A 19243-nucleotide genomic window follows, 5' to 3' on the forward strand; every position below is an offset into this window, starting at 1 on the left:
TTAGACTTGTTTCTAAGCCGCTTAAAAAATGTTTGGTGACAAAGCCCTTTGATGATAGGTCGACAAGCTTACTGCTTGCTTTCAATGACAGATTACATTAGTGCTGATGGCAGCGCCGCGTAACGGTGTTTTTGTGAAATACGAACTTGGTAGTAAAAGCATCTCTCAAAAGCTATGACATACACTAATGGATATATATATATATATATATATATATATATATATATATATATATATATATATATATATATATATATATATAAGAAGATATTTTGCCCTTAGTGTCATTGCGGAACAGCAGATGGGAATTGAGCAGTGTTACCTACTTGAATGAAATTGAGCTGTTTGTTCCAACTGCGGCCATTACATTGCATTAATTGCCAAAGATTAAATTGCATTATTCTTATTTGTGCCAGTCACATAGCATGAACAACGCTGGGCTTTCATTAATAGCAAGAGTGTTGTAGGAAACCGTGAATGTTGATGGAGCCCTTGTAGACGAGAAACGCAATTGCAAAAGCTCCTGTCCTACACAAAAGCTGAAAACAACAAGTTATAAATAACAACCAGAAATTAGAACTCTTGGAAAGAGATATTATGCAAAAACAGGGGCGACCACTTGCCACCAATATTACTGAGAAGCTCAGTGAAAAGCGTAGCAATATCATTGATTTGATCTGCTCACGTGCGTCCGTAACATCATGCAAATAGCTATATAAACAGAAGATGTGGAGATACTTATTGAACATATAATTTGTCATTTGACAACCAAAGATATACAATATATGGAATATTTTAAGTCTAGGAGCTATTCAACATGATTTTTTTTCCCTTTTCTAGTTGGAATCTGAATTTTCTTTCTAATCGATGAATTTATCTACCACCAGTGGTGGCTCTTAAGGCAAATCACATTAATAAAAGTTAAAATTTTAATTCTGAAGCTAAGAGGGAGAAACTTCACTTAATGATTTAGCTTTCTTATACAATAATTAGAATTATTCACGAGATTTTATTAATAAGTGATATAGTATAAAACTTTACCTAAGTGTGTGTCATCGTTAAGAAAATAGGAACAATACTCAATAGTCTCCTACTTAATTATATATATATATATATATATATATATATATATATATATATATATATATATATATATATATATATATATTACATTGGCGCGTTCAGTGCAGAAGAGAATCAAATCCACTTTTGGTCACTTTCTACAGTTTCATGTTTAAGGTCTGTTTCTGAAGCCTCTGCCAGAGCTTATAAGAGAACTGAACGGCGACTGAGGAAAAGTGCCAATTCCAGGAATTTGAGTAACGGTTTCTGATTACAACAAAAGGGAGGAAGCTCTGTCTGTGGTGTAAGGGTTGGCATCAAACTCATCGAAGACGTACCATTGAGTCCGAGATGAGATACAAGAATATCTGAACGTATGCGTTGTACCTCTTACACGCGAAGGAAGTTGCCGAAGCAGGGCCAGGATTGATCAAGCCCTCTCCGGCATCGCCTGGGACTCTTCCGGGCTGTGGTCATACCGTGGGATTCGGTAGCTCATCGGAGCCAATCCCAGGAATCTGAGTAACGGCGAGTATGGGCGGAAGGTGAGCTTGTCTCGAAACGCTCGGGCACCATGCCTGCAGAGCATGGGAGGACTGTCTCGCTAACAGTCCTTCTCTACCAGTAGGTATCTGGTAAGGACTCAGGACTTCGGTCTGGCCGTGCAGTGGACGTATTCTACTCCCTTGGAGAATAGGAGTTATATCGTCAAGGCAAGTCAAGATTAACGGACAGATCTTGACAGTGCAGTACGTGCACGAAGACATACGTCCAAATAGGAGCAAGTACTGGCCAGGTGCCTAATTAGGAGGTACCGATCCATTAAATAGGCCGAAAGGCCGCGGTCACTCCGTCCTACGTGCGCTAAATCGTAGTAGTAGAAGACCACTAGATCCTAAGCACCTTAAAAGATTCACGTTTAAATATTGTAAATACCTCTTGTAATGTAAAAATAGTGTTAACTTTCATGTACTTAATGGTATCTTTCAAAATTTCCGTAGCCTCTCTTTCTTAGAACTTTAGTCATTGGATTTAGTTCCCTTGTGCTCTGATATAAATAAATAAACTGATAACAGGATCAATTATTATTATTAACTATGAATGACATACTTCGTTCGGTCATAAAAAATTGTTGTTCTCTTTTTTTTTGAAAAACTGCGCATGAGGATTTACACTCACTTACATCATTTGTTCAGCTCAATCACATCTATCGATTAGTATATGTCTCACTTTGGGGCATTTTCTTTCGTTCGGCGCTAAAAATATTATAGAATTCTGAATGTTCAATACATTATTTATTCTTAATTTCTGCATTATTCTTGAATGATGATTTCATTATTTGTTTCAATGCAGTATTGTGTCTAGTTAGGGGAAGCACCGCTTCGACAGCTTCCATAGACGCTACTGCCTGAGAAATTAGCGTTTACAAGATGCACTTCGTTGCAGAACTGTCCACGGAGGGATGGAAATAATTTAAAATTTAAAATCAATTAGATATTAGAAAATTTGAGGAAGGGCTGTGGGGAATATTGGATGACAATGTTAGAAAGACAAAAGCCACGGTGATTGGAACGAAGCGATCAGTGTCTAATATAGAAGTAGGAGGGGGGAGTGAACACTTTTCGACTTGAATAGTATTATTAGTGATGATATGAAGTATGAACGTAAAATAAAAGCAAGGATAGGAATGGCGAAAGAAGCCTTTAGGAGGAAGAAAATTCTCTTTTGAAGGACCTTGAATAAAGGGTTAAGAAACAAAGACTCATAAAATGCTTTATGCGAAACATGATGCGGAACATTTAAGCAAAAATGATGAAAAACAACTCGAAGCTTTCGAAATGCAAGTGTGGGGAAGAATGGAGAGAATTTGCTGGATCAAGCGGAAAACGAATGAGAAGGTGTTAGAAATGGTGGGGTAGGAAAGAACACTAGGGATGCGCACGAGACGAGTCGAGACAGGATTTTCTTGACAAAATTCGAGTCGAGACACGGCTCTTCCAATAGAGAAATATACATTTTTCGAGTCGAGACATAACTTCTACAGCACATTTTCGAGACGAGACAGCCATAAATCTTGTCTCGTACGCATCCCTAAAGAACACTTTTAGATATTATTAAGAAGAGGAAAAGAAACTGGTTGGGAGATTGGCTAAAAAGGAACTGCCTCATGAGGGATATGCTAGAGACTCTGGTGGAAGAAAAGAGAAGAAAGGGGTGACGGGAACTACAATTAATGGATGATATTAAAACAGAAAAATCGTACGTGAAGACGAAGAGGTTAGCGGACGATCCTGCAGATGCAAGTTTCTCCTGCTCAAAATGGCTGAATACCTATTATTATTATTATTATTATTATTATTATTATTATTATTATTATTATTATTATTATTATTATTATTATTATTATTATTCAAAATATCACTATTATGATCTTGTTTGCGTAATACCCCTTGAAATTCTGTGAACACCACTGTCAGTATGTATCATACTTTATATTTTGCAATTGTACTCCAAATCTTTGTAGTTTATTGGTGATTGATTTCTACTGAGAATGAAACTGGGAGATGCGTACTCAAGACAAGCGAAGGGAACTGAATTAGAACAGAAAATGACTCATAATGACAACAAAAGCCACACAGACGGAAATAAAATCACTTTGGAGTACGCTTCACCTTTCTTTAACTGGATTATGGTTACAACTGTTGTAGTAGCAACTTTACAGAACGAAATGAGCCATAATTAGTGGATCAGAATTGGTAGTTTTGCTTCTCTATCCGTAACTAACCGCAGAGGCGGTAAGAACAACCCAATGTATCGCTCATTAACAACTACCTCCTCCTACGCGATACGAAGTAAAAATTATCTTTTTTTTCTTCTTACAAAGTTGGAGTCATTACGATGTTATCTCTCTTAATTAATGAGACCAGATAAAAGGAAGATAATTAAACTGATTTAATTTCTAAAAATAAAGAAAACTTGGTAGGTTTCCCTCTGACGTGAAAAGAGAGATACTCTACGTGCATAACAATCTCGAATATACTTTTTAGAATTGATACATGTTAAATTATGAAATAAATACTAGAAGTTGTTCAATAAAGCTTAAAATATTCGTTTAATCATCTCAGTTTAATTTGTTGCCTTCAAAGTAGGTTCCATTTCATACGGTCCACATATGTCAATGAATAATTCAGTCATTGAAGCACTATTTTTTAGATGCTTTTCAGTATGGCCTTCAGTTTTCGAATTTTCTGTTATGGCTTTAATGGAATCAAAACTTTTATCATGAAGTGATTATTATTTTTAGCAACAAAAATTAAGTTACACATGGATATTTCTGGCAAAAGCAGTGCTTGGTCGATAACACTCTCTGAGCTTTGAGTCAAAAATTGACGTATACGGATCATTGCGGTATAAAATCCAAGAATTGTTTCCCACAAATCTGATCTTTTTCGGTGAACATTCTCTCTCTCTCAATGCCCAGATGTTGTTTTTGTGTGTTGAGTAGGCCTATTTGGCCTTCTGGAAGGAATTCCGAGTACAGAACGCATTGACGGCAATGAAATTCAACATGACTGATTTTCGAACAACTTTGAATTGTGACCGATATTGTGCCTTTGTAATCCAGTTGAACAGGTGAAGAACTTCCTATAGAATATCACAAGATAGTCTGTGCACCTACGAACTTCACCGAATTCAAGTTCCGGTCGTGGTCCGAATGTTGCATAAAGACGTAAAACACAAGTAAAACTCGAACGAAGGGACTTTGAAGCGATCTTTTCGGTTTAGACTCGTTATCAAAGCTCCATCCCGAATCTTGTTGCGTGATTTGTGTGATAAACTCAAAAACCCACCTCCTGTCACCTGTTATGAATGTAAAATTCGAATTGGCTGTCACAAGCGTATTTTTGGCAACCTATTTGCGATACTCTTCATCAAGAAATGTTTCTTCACAAAAAATGTTTCATTCCAAAAAGAGGTCTTCTAAAATTGTGCAGATGCATTCGTGAGATATCCACAGATCTTAAGCCATCTCTCCTAAGCTTGAAGGACAATTTGGCATCACCATTTTTATTACTTTGTCAACAGTTTCGTCAGTCGAAGATGTTGAATATCGGCAGAAAGACGCAAGTCCTCAACCACTTCAAGGCCTTCTGATTGCTTTATACCACTCGTATTCTCGTGTTTTCGATAAAGTTGAATCACCTTCAGCCTTCTCCATCATTTTCAATGATTAAACACAAGGAATTTAGTTGACAACACAAAATTTATGGCAAACTCTCTCTTCGATATTTTTATTCATTTTGAAAATCGCAGAGCACATTTGAGTTTGTCGACAGATTGCGCTAAACCCTACATGAGAATTGGATACCAACTAAAAACATTTTTGATATCCTTTACTAGTCTTTTCAAATGAATAGTCCCTGATATTTATTTGATATAAGTTTCGTATATGGCATCATTGAATACAACTGTTCCCACTCGAGTAAAACGAAGTCGATATTTCGCTCTTTGTCGGTAAACATTTTTATTAGCGTCCCAACCTGTCGTTTTAAAAATGCAGCTCCAATTATATAAAATTGTTTGAGCCTTGTCCCGAAAAAAGTGCTAGCCCATCTGCTTATATCTCAACTAAGTGAGATCATTAACCCGGTAAATAGTATAGTCATCGTGGTTGACATGTATATATTGAAAACTAGAGATTACTCAACTGGGTTGAAAAGATTACAACACACTACGCGTACTCAAAACCTGACCTGACTGACTAGGGTTGAGTAAACTCACATTTTGAAGGACTTCAGCTAATCCTACCTTCAAAGTAAAAAAATGGTTAGTAAGTGTTTAAATTGTGAATCTGAAAAGCAGGTAACAAGGAAACGTCCCTACATCGGGCCGAAGTTTCCAGTAAATGAAGATACCAGCAGAAGAGCTATTGATTGATTTGTGTTTTATGAATAAATGTGCAATGTGGGAATATAGGACGAGATCTACATTTTAAAGTGGGATCAGAAATATTGTAGTGCCTTCTATGCTCTTACAAAAAAAACTCGAACCCAATATCTCCCGTAGCAAAGACATGCGCGTCAGCCGCTAAACCAGGAATGAAAGCAACAAGACATTATGAGGAATAGTAGCTGTTGGTGGATCATACAGAGCTAAGTCGCATCTCACAATCAAATTGTGTATGACGTAGCGTGATATCATCACTACTATAGTTTGTAATTATTACATTTAATAAAATGATCAGAACAATAAACAAAATGCTGGGAAGAAACTTTGTTTGGCACCAGAACCACATAATAAAAATTATTGTATACAGATATTAAAATATTGTTTCCAATGAGGTCAAAAGAAAAATATGTGCTTCAAATCTGGAGATGTGTTCCAACTTGTAGGAGAGATCTTTAATCCTTCCCTTGTACTTAGCTGACTTGAACTGGTTGAAAATCATAGCATGTAGACAGTTTACTTTCAAAGTTAGTATCCTGAAAGGCGGAGCATCTTACGAAGCTAACGTATGTCTTAAACGAATAAAGAAAAGTGCATATCTATAGAGGCTGTAGTTGACGAGTAACACATTCACTGGTAGAGATAATTCTCTTTAACATAATTCATTTTTAAATGTCGACGAACAGTAGAGTGTCATTTGTAATTGTATTTTAAGAAAGCTCAAAGAAGCTTATTTTAATAAAATGTAATTTGAGTATACCAAGGATCTTATAAAATAGAGGATCTGCCCTCACAACAAAATCTTGAAGCCATACGTCACAGTTTCGCCATCCCTACTCTGCCCACTCCGCCCAATAGGATCGCAATGTTTTGAGCCAACAATCATGGCGGAAACAAAAGTAGCCAATCAGACGATGGTAGAAACGAGAGTAACCAATCAGACGTGGCGATGCTCGGTTGCTTTTTGGTTTCACCGATTTAATAGAATGAAGATACATATGGGCAGATCCTCTATTTATAACATCCTTGGAGTATACGAATCAAATTCAAATGGCTAATTTTATGAATGAATGTGCATTGCTATTTCGTGGTTCCATTCTCATTGACATATAAGGTGTTATTTTAAGGTGGCCGATATAGATCCATTTCGACTACGTAATTATTTTAGTTTTGTATCAAATTATGACGTGTTATCTTTTTATGGCAGTATTCTTAGTAAACTAACTGTTCCCCGATTACCTAAGTGATTCAGTAATAAAGTTCCTTTATTCAATTATTATTAGCGCAAGGTTTTAAATTGCATAAGATTATATTGGAAACACGCTTTTAAACGCAACTCAGGATGGTAAAGATCTTACTATTATAACATTACATCTTCTTAAATATATAACTGAAACATTTAAATAATTATTAACAAATATGAAAAGTAATTTAATTGCATTTAACATTGGATTAAAAAAAAAAAAAAAAAAGGAAAGAAAGCCTTGTTTGCAAATGACGGATATTCTGTCTTCTAGAGGATTTCTCTTCTTTCTTGTTTTATAGATGTAGGTTTCCCTTGTTTTGAAGTAAATTTTTATTGTATATTATTATATTGTTCACTTTTATATCAGATATGATCTATGGTACGTTGAAATATAGTAGATTTAAGGAATAAATAATTCAAAAACTGTGTACAACAACTAAACATTACACAACACTAAATCCACATAAGTTTTCACGCCATCTTGTGAACCTTCATAACTTCGTGGCCTCTAAGCCGTCAGAAGATGATGGATATATTTTATTATTTAAATAGAACATCTACAATTTGGAATAATTACAATTAATAATAATGTATCTCAATAACATAGTATTTAAAACTATTAATGCGACCAAGGGCGCCATTAGGGGGGCAAGGTGGGGCTCTCGCCCCCTCCCTTGAAGAAATTGTACTTCGGAATATTGAAAATTCAATTGAATTTTTACAATAGTTACAGCAAAATTTGAAACTATATTTGAAATGTCGCTTATACTTGCCCCTCTTGGAAACCACAACATGGGCGCCCATGATTGCGACTCAAGCACATAAAAATATCTTCCTGTCCAGGTCCGGACTTTATAATCTGTGCAGTACAAGGTTACATTGTCACGCGACAACTTTCTTCCCTTCAAGTGAAGGATGATTTCATTATAGTCCACATAGTACATTATTTTCCTGCTCCTGTGCCCTCAATATGAACCATTTCGTTCTCTAGTCGGATACCGCTCTGAGTTTGGGCCTCTACACAGACTAGGCACAAGTTCGCCGCTATTAATGTCATTATTAATATTTTAATTATTAATTAACTCATGTTTCACGTTATTTCTCGAAACGTATGCAACATTGACCAGCGATTACCATCTATTTTGTCTTTATTTTCATTGTTGCTTCCAATGATAATATCCAATTTAGGTCATTTGATTACAAAATAATAATAATAATAATAATGATAATAATAATAATAATAATAATAATAATAATAATAATAATAATAATAATATTTTCTCTTGGGTTGGCAACACTGTTCATCTGATGTTCTTCAATACACGGGCAGGTGTCCTTTCTATAGCTGCTTCGTGCAAAGTTTCGTTTCTCTGTCTCTTTTGGTTTCTCTGTTATCACGGTTGGACATTCTAAATTATATTGTAATGTGGAAACTTCATTTCATTAGTGTGTCGTCAAGTCGACACGGGTAAACGTTCTCGTAGGGAGCTGCTATTTCACTAATGCGTATTTAGGTCACATAGAATACGTTTCGCGGGTGTGCGTAACACGAAATTACCTTATATAAGGGGCACCCTAATATACAGGGTGTCTCAAAAGTTCCCTGACTCTGTTATTATCGAAGTTAAAACGTCTCCAAATATGATGCTTTCAATTTAGAGTGAAGGATTTTTTAAAATTGGATGAGCCGTTTGGTCCTTAAACTTTTTATGCGCCCAATATTAAATGAAAATGCAACGTTGCCATTTACCTGGACCCAACATAAGTGAATGAACTCACTGTTTTTTACGCTAACGTGTCGATGGTCAGCCCCCATTTGAAACAGTAAATTCCGTCCGATTTTTATAAAATCCTTCACGTTAGATTGAAAATATCTTATTTGGATACGTTTTTCCCTCTTACATTTTGTTTTAACTCCGATAATAACAGTTACCCAATGTCAGGGAACTTTCGAGACACTCTTCAAACCGGAAGTGGTTCAAATTAAATATTTCCAGTTTTAACACTTAACGCTGTAGAACGACAATGATAATAAACAGCGGCAAGCGGTTTCCTCAATCAATTCATTGCCTCAAAAGATCATATCCTTACACCTGCAACACTCTACCAAAAGCATAAGTGCTTGAAATTTACTACTATTTCCGGTTTCAATGCTGGTTTCCATATATCAAAATGTAGTAGTTTGCAAACGATTCTGTTTCCTAAGAGTAGGTTTTATCTATCCCTTTAAGGCTCTATTGAATCTGGAAGTGGTTCAAATTAACCATTTCCGGTTTCAATATTTATCACTATAAAACAAAAACAGTAAGGCTTTGTGAAATGGATTTGGTCCGAGAAACAGGTTCGATCTTTGATCTTATCAATTTATTGCAACCAGTAGTTATAGATGTACTACTTCAAATTTTAGTATTAAATTCCCACAGTTTGAAAATGTACTGGAGTTTCATACTATGAAACGAAACTCATTTGTTTTAACAAAAAATACCGTATTTTGTGAGCTCAAGGAGCACCCCTTTGGGTTTCCTAAGGATAACTTAATACTTATACTAATATAATTATTTGAATCTCTTACGTATTGGTAATTAATCCTAAAATCCCACTTCGTCATAATCTTCAGAAATCTTATAATAAAGACTGTTTCATTCTATATAAATATTCATCATTTCTTGCTCTAACAGACCTAAATAAGATAAACACTGTTCTTCATGGTTGAACGTTGTTTCAACGTATTAATGAATCGAATCATCTGAAACAATCTCTCATGATTTTTTTATTGGATAATCATTGTTTCACACTAAGTAACTGTAATTAGTTATAATTTTATTAAGTGTTTATATTAAATTACATTGAACTAATTCAATCAATCAAAATTATACTCATAGATATAAAATTTTAAAATTCTTCAGCACTGATAAATTCTTTCCTGGATGTACACCATCTTAATCCACTCTCCAACCAAAGGTCAAGAAATATGAGGCCTTTGCACAATTTCAGTGAAATATGAAAACCATGGAGTTCACTCTACACCTATATTAAAGCAAAAAAGTAGGACAGGCAAAAAGTAATGTGAGATTGTGTAGTTTTGAGTCATCGGCAAGTCCAATATTTTCTACAAACAGAATGCGATATGGATGACAGCGTAGTCGCTGCTTTCGTGATATGCTATGAGTGAGCTGCGCTAAGAAAAAGTTGAATACGTATTTGTAAACTAAAGATTTTATCGAAGAGTTTATGAAAGCAAAAGATAAGACAGAACCACGTTCGATGATCCAGAGTGAATTATGTACTTTATGTTCCTTTAACGAACGTGAAGAAAATCAACGGGTGCACATTCTGTTGAAATTCATAACAGTTTCCGAATGTAACTGGGACGATTTAAATCAGTGCTAGAAAAGCATAGTCTGATGAATTTCAAAACCACGGAGAAAGAACAGGCAGCGCCCAATTACAAGCTAAATTCAAGACAATTCCAAGATTTCTGTACTCTGGAAAAGAACATGCGGATTTTGACCAACAACACTCTCTATAAACGTGGCCGATTCTCCGGGAGTCTTCCGAAGGAGTTTAAAGAGCTCGAGAGTGACTTAGAACTCAAAGTAAAATATTCTGAGCCATCCATTTGAGAATTTTATGAAATATAAGTGGTGAAGGCTACTTTCTCGAAAGTAAGAGAACAAGAGTTTTGTACTATTTAAGCGGACAACAAGTTTCACGAAAAAAGTAAAGAAAATCAAAAGTAAGGGGGGAAATAGCAGACGAGTTTGCCTAAGAACAACAGAAATAACCACGTAACAAAAAAAAATCATAAAAAGCAAGGAAAGCCAGTGTTCACATTACATGAATAGCAATGTATGTTTCATCAATAGCAATATGCCAGTTAGGCTAAAGGAGACGATGATGATGAGAAATGAATGAAATGGTGGAATGAAGAAAGTGGGAGGAAACGGGAGAACCCCGAGAAAACCCACGAGCATGGTGTTTGTCCACCACAAAGTCCACACGGCGCGAGTTGGGATCGAACCAGGGACCCCAAGCACCGGAGGTGAACGCTCCACCATTGAGCCACCGCGCCCCCTCTCTAGAAAAATGAAGAGCTCCTCCGTGCCTAAGCGGTTAGCGTACGCGCCTTTGGCGTGGGAGACTCGGGTTCAATTTCCGGCGGGAGCTCATGTGGTTCGGATTCCACATTAATCAGTAGGTCCACGTCTCATATAGCCTCGCTGCTGAACGGGACGTTAAACTCAAAATCACCTCACCTCTAGAAAAATTAAGTTTGTGTTGACTTAACTTTCACTTAACAAAAATAAAATGAAATAAAAAGTAAAGAATAGAAATGTTCGCAGGTTATTTTCCAGAGAGGGATAAAAGAGTGAGGCACAAATACACACTCAATGACGTACATAATACTCAGTGGTGGATCTATCCCGGGGCCTAGGTCCCTTCTGTTTTTTGAGTAACAAAAATAACTTAAGGTATTATTTATATATTTTCAAAGTTTATAGTAAACTCATGATATACCTATTATAGGCTAGGTTCTGACTGGTCTCCCAGTTTTTACTTTCTAGATCCGCCTCTGATAATACTTCATGTAAAACAATATTTATTTACGCACATTGCAGAACGTTATTAACTACAGTAAATATGTTAAATACTGAGGTGGGTGAATATTCAAATCTAGCATGTTTTGACATACGTTTCGAAGTATCGAACCTTTTTCGAAAACCCAGGAAGGGAGCAATTACCATCTTTCAAATGTCTCCATCCGCATTGTTCATGAAGCACCAGCACAAATTTAGCTGCTGTCATGTCGCACCCTTTTACCCAAAGGTTCCAACCATCAATGCCCCTTCACTACATATGGCATTGGTCGAAACATGTTTCTCTTGTATAAATTTTATGCACTTTTTATCTAAATTTATTCTCCAGCACTTAAAATTTAAATGATGCATGGGGCCGCGTTGGCTCAGTGGTAGAGCGTTCACCTCTGGTGCTTGGGGTCCCGGGTTCAATCCCAGCCCCCGCCAAGTGAACTTTGTAGTGGGCAAACACCGTGTGCGTGGGTTTTCTCGGGGTTCTCTCGTTTCCTCCCACTTTCTTCATTCCACCACTTCATTCATTACCCATCATCACCGTCTCCTTTAGCCTAACCGGCATAATCGTGGGACGTAAAACTCAAAGATTTCATTTCATTTTTTTTAATGATGCATTCTTTCTGAATATTTCAGGCCCTTTAAAATTTTGAAGTATGGTCTTTTGCACAGTATCAGTTTGAGTGACAGGCTTAACCCTTACGTTGTTGGAATCTCCTTTTTTCAAATGAACACAAAGAACGTTATTATGAAGCACTGTTCCCTATTACTCTTTCGATGGAACTCTAAATTACCAGTTTCAGCAGCTGCGAAATCGATTAAAAAGCTGTTGAACTGTTTGAAAGGAACAGGAACATGGATGTCGTCACCAAAAAGAGAGTTCAACTTGAGTCTTTCCGCTTTATGAACAAAGAACCAATCTAACATGATATCCTCAAACTGTACTCTGTAACGAGAGAATAATTACTATCAGTAGTCGATTGAAAGGGAAAAATATTACGTTGTTAGCAAGTTGGGAAAGATGATTTGTTTTAATACAGTTCCGCATTATTGCCAACTACTTAAGTGAAACATTAATTTTTATGGCGTGATAGAAGGCATGTTTCACAGAAGATCCCTAATTCAAAAACTCTTTTATGAAAGAGGTGACGAAACAGAATCGGCGTCATCACGTGAGAATCTGGGTTGCAATTGGGACAACGGATAGAACCTGATTCTGTGCATCCCTTTCCTCATAACATGATAAAACTCCGAATAATATGGTTGTTCATTTTCCATTAAACACTAGATAAATTTTCTTGTTTGTGGATGCTTCTGTGAATATAATTTTGGCAGCCTGTTTGTCGACAATTTGAATGTCAATATTTCTTTATAATAACTTGCTTCATGAGACTTTGGAGGGAAGAGGGCGACGATATGCCTTCCATCCCATCTTTCCAAAGCAAAATGTAGAGATACTTAACGCAACTACCGGTAAATGCGGAAGGATGTATCAATGGTCCTTTTACCATAATATTGTAATGTAAGCATTTCTATTGAAGAGAACGTCATATAAACCCTATATCATATAATAATTATATATGTATATGTTTATACATATATGGTCTATAGTATGTAGCCTATGTAGAGTTCTATGTGTTACGTACCTGTGCCGCTGTTGTAAGTTTCCTCGTATTTGAAGGCTCTGTATAATAATGTAGAAACTAAATTGCACTAACACTAATAATCAACACCTTCATTAACAAACATAAAAGTCGCACCAACAGAACTACGTCGGAACGCGAGATATTTCTTCCGAAACAGGGAGTGTCAACCATATTGGGTAGTAAACCTACGTAGAGGTCGTTTCAAGGAGATATCTACTTGAGCCGAAACACAGTAACTGTCAATGCAATGAACGGAAAGGGAAAAATGTCACTACGATGATGTGTTGGTCAACATCATTCCTAAATCTTTTATTGAAAGCATGTGGTCCTACATGAAGCACAAAGAAATCCTGTGTACTATCTTCAGCAACGAATGAACATAATTCAAGAAAAAAATATGTTCTCTGCTACGAAAATTCTTGGAAAAGAGATTATCTGCCTGCAACGTTAACAGTTTTTTTTTGTTTTTTTTTTTTTTTGCTTGAAAGAAATAGCGTATGACATTGACAACAGCATAAAAACACTTCAGTGTAAAGATGATCAAAAAGTGCCTTATAGTAAGCACTATTTAGTGTGTGGAAAGGAAGACAAAATGGACTATATGACACATATGGCAACATTTAATTTGAAGAAAGTCTAATATATTACATGAACGATACGAAGCTTTTTTCAACAACGACTGGGGAAGTTCATCAGAAACAGAAACAGGATAATTGCGACAGTAAACGTCTTCTAATATGATTCACATGTCATAATATGATTGTATGATATATGATATAATTATATGAGTCGCATGTTATCAGATACAATTCTGACAAACCCCCGGTCATTTTAGAAGGTGCTCCACCATTTCTGTCGCTTTTAAAATACACATTAGCATCAGCTTATAAGCATCAAGCGCTGTTCGTTTCCATGACAGCATTTGTCCCATAGAATAATGCTACTGCAAGGCGAATTATTCCCCTTGGAATATTCAAAACTGTTTACATCACCATACCAGTTCTACCAAGCAGAAAGGACACCTTTTTAAGAAATCATCTAGTCCTATGCTAGAAAGAATGACAGATGGTGTAGGCAGTAGTCAAGGTTGGACGAACTAATTAGGCATTTGTGAAATGGTTACACTGGTATTCTTTGAAATAGAAAAAAAAAAAGAATTTTGTTCTAATTTATTAATTAGTAGTTTTATTTTTGAAATGCTGCTGTATACTTTTTTATTAAACAATTTTGTTCTATTCACAAATTTCCTTGAGTTATGATCATAGTTGTACGAAATATATATATACCGACTTCCCGACTTCTAAACTATCCTGAGGATATGAAGTGAGAAGTGAAGAAGGAGAAAGCAGAAATTGTATAAACTTTTGAGTTATGTTGCCAGAGAACACTGAGAGTATTTTAAACTGAAAAGAAGAGGGAGTTCGGTATTTTGATAGAGTCTATAGATAAGTAAAAGAAGGCAGATTCTGGCAACTAAAGGAAAGAGAAACGATTGTCCATCTAATACAACATTGTATTTTGAACGAGGAAGACCTCAATGAGAATATTTAAGTGAAACCGTATTAATGAGTAGAACGTCTCTTTCAAGCAAGGGGCATCGATCTCACCATCAACCAAAAAGTTCAGGAAAGAAGAACAATATAAATTCGTGTTTCGAATTTGTTTTACTTCTTCTTTTGCATGATTGGTTGCCATGGAGCTTATGCCGAACAGTATATATCAATGTGTTTCCTTCTTTCCTCACACTTCATCATTTCACGAAACTCATTTGCACACTACTTGCAATCTACTACTTTAGCGTATAACAGCCTTTCCTAACCTAGGGTCCGCAAGACGATCTCAGCGGGTCCGCGAGCCAATATGAGAAAGGCACACACAATGGTGAGAAATACACCATTTTAAGTTAAATGGTCGAATTAATAATGAGAAGTCAATTTGAGTAGGAAGTGATATTCGACCTACAAGAAATTGCGTATATTCCAACAGCATTTTCGTATTAACTTCAACAAGTTAACATATTTTATTTTTTATACCTGATGCGTAGGCTATTTTGGTTTAGTTTTGTTTACGTACTTGATTTATTTATATAATTGCATCATCTTAGTCAAGGTGTCCGGCCCCAGGTTTGAAACAGAACCACTCCATTACAGAGTAGGCATCATAACACTAACATGATTATAACTCTGCAAAGAGAAAACAAAAACACTCACACACACACCCCCATATACTGTATGTATAGGCCTATATATTAACATGGGGAAGAAATACAAATACTAACCGTATATATTGCAAGGGGTCCTTAACGTGTATTGTAGACTTTAAAGGAGGCGGCAGTATGAAAAGGTTGGAAAAGGCTGGCCTATAGGATAGAATCATAGGATGTTGAACTAAAAATTTAATTTTATACTTGTGCTGATGAAGATATTTCGTTTGAAGAAAATCTGTGTTGCTGAAGATCTGTGCACAGAAACATGATAAGGATTATTTTGTAAAGAAATAGAATAGTAAAGTGAAAATTCATACATTCGCTTGTTTTTAGATATAAGATATGAGCTAATATGCACAGCAAAAAAATAAAAAAAAATAAAATATAATAATAATAATAATAATAATAATAATAATAATAATAATAATAATAATAATAATAATAATAATAATAATAATAATAATAATAATAATAATAATAATAAAATAAAGAAAGAAAGAAACTACTTTTCGACAAAGTAGGGCACTTTACACATTACCGACATTCTTTGAACAACTCCAGATTACATATATTCACCCCTTTTAGATATTCTGTTTTACAAGTTATGTCCCAGATGTATTTGCAAAATGCGTTATCACTTTGTTTTCAAACTGTTTGCTGAGAAGTGTTTTAAATACGTCATACAAGATACTGATTTAGAGAAATAACGCTTTTGAACACGCAAAGCACACATTATGAACACTATTTCATCAATTTTCCCCTCAACATCTGTACTAAAACTGTTTTAATGGTGTTTTATTTTTTACAGTGTGATATTCTGCAAATTTCATGTTTGGAGTCTGAATCTTGTTACTTATGAAATGTCTCTCACAGTCGAGATAACATTATGTTTTCTCGCTTTTGTTTAAGATAATATGTACACTCATGTCCAAAATGATTGTCGGATATCTATAGCTGTCTTCTTGTAAGAATATAATTTGATAATGTTGTTGCAGGGTACTTTTAATACTGATACTATGTGTATAATCGGAAAATGTATATTTATGGTAAATTTCATAGGAAAAGAATTATAAATACGAAAATTAGGATGAGTAAAACAAAATGTTGCTAAATGGATAAGAAAGTTTTATTTTCGTTTTATTGTTCTTATTTACTGCTCTTTTGACATGAAATTTGCCACATACATGTCTTTGCCTATTATACACTTACTGACATTATAAGAAATAACGAGCGAATTCGTTATCAAATTATATTCCTGGAACAACATATTTATAGACATGCGACAATAATTTTGGACATGAGTGTACAATTAATTAATTTCGCTTTCCAAGTCGGAAAGAAGAGTATCTCATTCCGAAAATGTTTTATGTTTTAGAAAGGGAGTTCTGAGTGTGTTATTTGAAAACAATCATTTACTTAATTACAGTAACTTAAAGAGGATTGCATATAGTGTTAATGTTTCCTATTTTATGTCATCTTCTAAACAGGCTTAAAAGCTTACCTTGGAATTCTTTAAAAGCAAAAGCTAAAGATGAATTATTTTGAAGATATTACCCTGTTTTTGTCCTATATTAAACTTGATTAAATTACTAAAGATGAGTCTTATTAAAATTTGAGTTGAAATTCGAAATTTAAGCTTTTGGTTATTATGTTTGTCCTTTTAAAGAGGCAGATCTTGCCCGAGGCCGAGGGTCCTAGGCCCCCAGTTTTTTAAAATCACAAATATAATTTAAACTATTACTTATATATTTTTGACAGTTTGTAGTATGTTCATGATATAGTCTAGGTTCTGGTTGCACCTTCAGTTTTTACTTTGTAGACCCACCTCTGTCCTTTCAGATTTTTTCAGCAAATTCTTAGATGGAAAACTCGAGATAGTCTAGCTGAATCCGTTCGATCTCTTAACTTTGGACTTAACTATTAACGTGGTTAATAACGCTGTCTTAACTAGTTACAGTTGATCTATTAGTTAACCAGTAAATCATGCAGTCCAGGTGAAATTGTTATATATAATGGTCCATCCATAGTTTTGAATAGGCTAAATTTCATAATGTTGAATATATTAATAAGGCTACAATTTTCCGCCATCGTTGTTTTATTTTTATTGTTATCCGCATTTTTGTATCATCTAACTAACTTTCTGCTGATTGTTATGAGAAGATAAGTAATCTTCCTATTTTGCAATTAAATAAATTATTTACGTATTTTGCATGTTTGCCATGTTCATTTTTATCGTTCATGATCATCTGACGAGAGAATTGGTTTATGACAAATACAGTCATTATTGCTCCATAAATTCCTTCGTGATGGGTCAGTCGGTAAGCGCTCACGCGAGTTTCAACTGTTCGTCACGTTGTCAGTAGATTAAGAAGAAAAAAATGAAACAGAATATGTCTCTAGAGTAATTGGATTTCGTACAAACACAAAAAGAAAATAAAGCAGAGAGAAACAACTGCTGGGACCTAATTTTACCGCTAGGATCCCCAAGTCCTGTATTTGAGAGAGGGCTAAATAAAGCAACCTGTCTGTGGCTGAGAAGAGCAAAGGAACTTTTCGTTTGTGACTCCACTGTTTTATCGATCTAAGCCAACCTAAAACTTACCTGCAGTGGTCCCAATTGGAAGCGAAAACACTGGTGCAATTTCTCCGTCACACCAAACAGTTTCTTCGTTATAGGTCAGGCACACAGCATGACATTCATCCTTGGACACACGAATTAAATGTAGTCTAGAAATTTGAAGGAGAAATTTTTCATCTTATTTCCACAAAAGCGCACTTCTCACCAAAAACAGTTTATCCTATAGTTTCTTTTTTTCTTCTCTTCCGAAGAAGTCACAGAAAAACACGAGAGAAATGTGTCGCTAAAACTTCGTGTTTGTTTCTAATTTCTTCTGTTAAAAAATCTCCTCTCACCGCCGCGGCACAGGACGGTCTACAATATTCCCGCGAAAATCAAAGTTTGGAGGGGGAAAATGATATCAAGTAAAGAAGAGAAACAAAAGCTAATCGGCAAGGATCCCGTGATTGGCTATACCAGCAGTTGGATAAATTCGCAACTTAATGCGGACTAGTTCTCGGGTCTGCGTCACACACACCCGGCCCAGTGCGCCTCCATGCGGGAAATTTTGGCAACAATTTTGCAGGGCATTTCGCCAACGGCAGCAGAAAACCAAAGGCGAAAGCAATGTTCACGAAACGGCTACGAACGAAGCGAAAAGCAGTCGGGCTTCGCATCATATATAAGTGTGTGAGTGTGTGCAGTTTGAATCGTGAGATATAGAGAAAAAAAAAAATGAAATGTAAAATAAAGAAAGTCGTCAATATATCATTACATTAAAAGAAAACCATTTCAAATAAAAAATAATTAAAATTATGGAGGACATTTCTCCTCCTCAGATGAAGAAAAAAGTAACTTTTTCACAAACTTACTGCATCAACATGAGCTCGCATCTGCAGTGTACTGCATATATGATGGCCTTGATTTCATTTTCGCTCACTGAAAGCTCATCGTTCAATGACATTAAAGATTTGTCAACATTTTCTATTC

At 35.5% G+C, this 19243-nt stretch overlaps 1 protein-coding gene across 13 annotated transcripts in view; it reads right to left on the minus strand.

Annotated features, from left to right (window-relative positions):
• Positions 1–18757, minus strand: part of pHCl-1 (pH-sensitive chloride channel 1) — an 839505-nt gene extending 820748 nt beyond the window's left edge. For 11 of the 13 annotated variants that reach the window (XM_081749495.1, XM_081749485.1, XM_081749494.1 and 8 more), the window contains exon 1: positions 18299–18757. The gene's annotated coding sequence lies outside the window, so the exon portion shown is untranslated. The remainder of the gene's footprint in view (positions 1–18298) is intronic. The other 2 variants (XM_081749497.1, XM_081749496.1) reach the window with 1 other exon arrangement.
• Positions 18758–19243: the final 486 nt, after the last annotated feature.

This window comes from Thermobia domestica, chromosome 2 (assembly GCF_964235325.1).
Source record: "Thermobia domestica chromosome 2, izTheDome1.hap1.1, whole genome shotgun sequence".
Taxonomy (NCBI): domain Eukaryota; kingdom Metazoa; phylum Arthropoda; class Insecta; order Zygentoma; family Lepismatidae; genus Thermobia; species Thermobia domestica.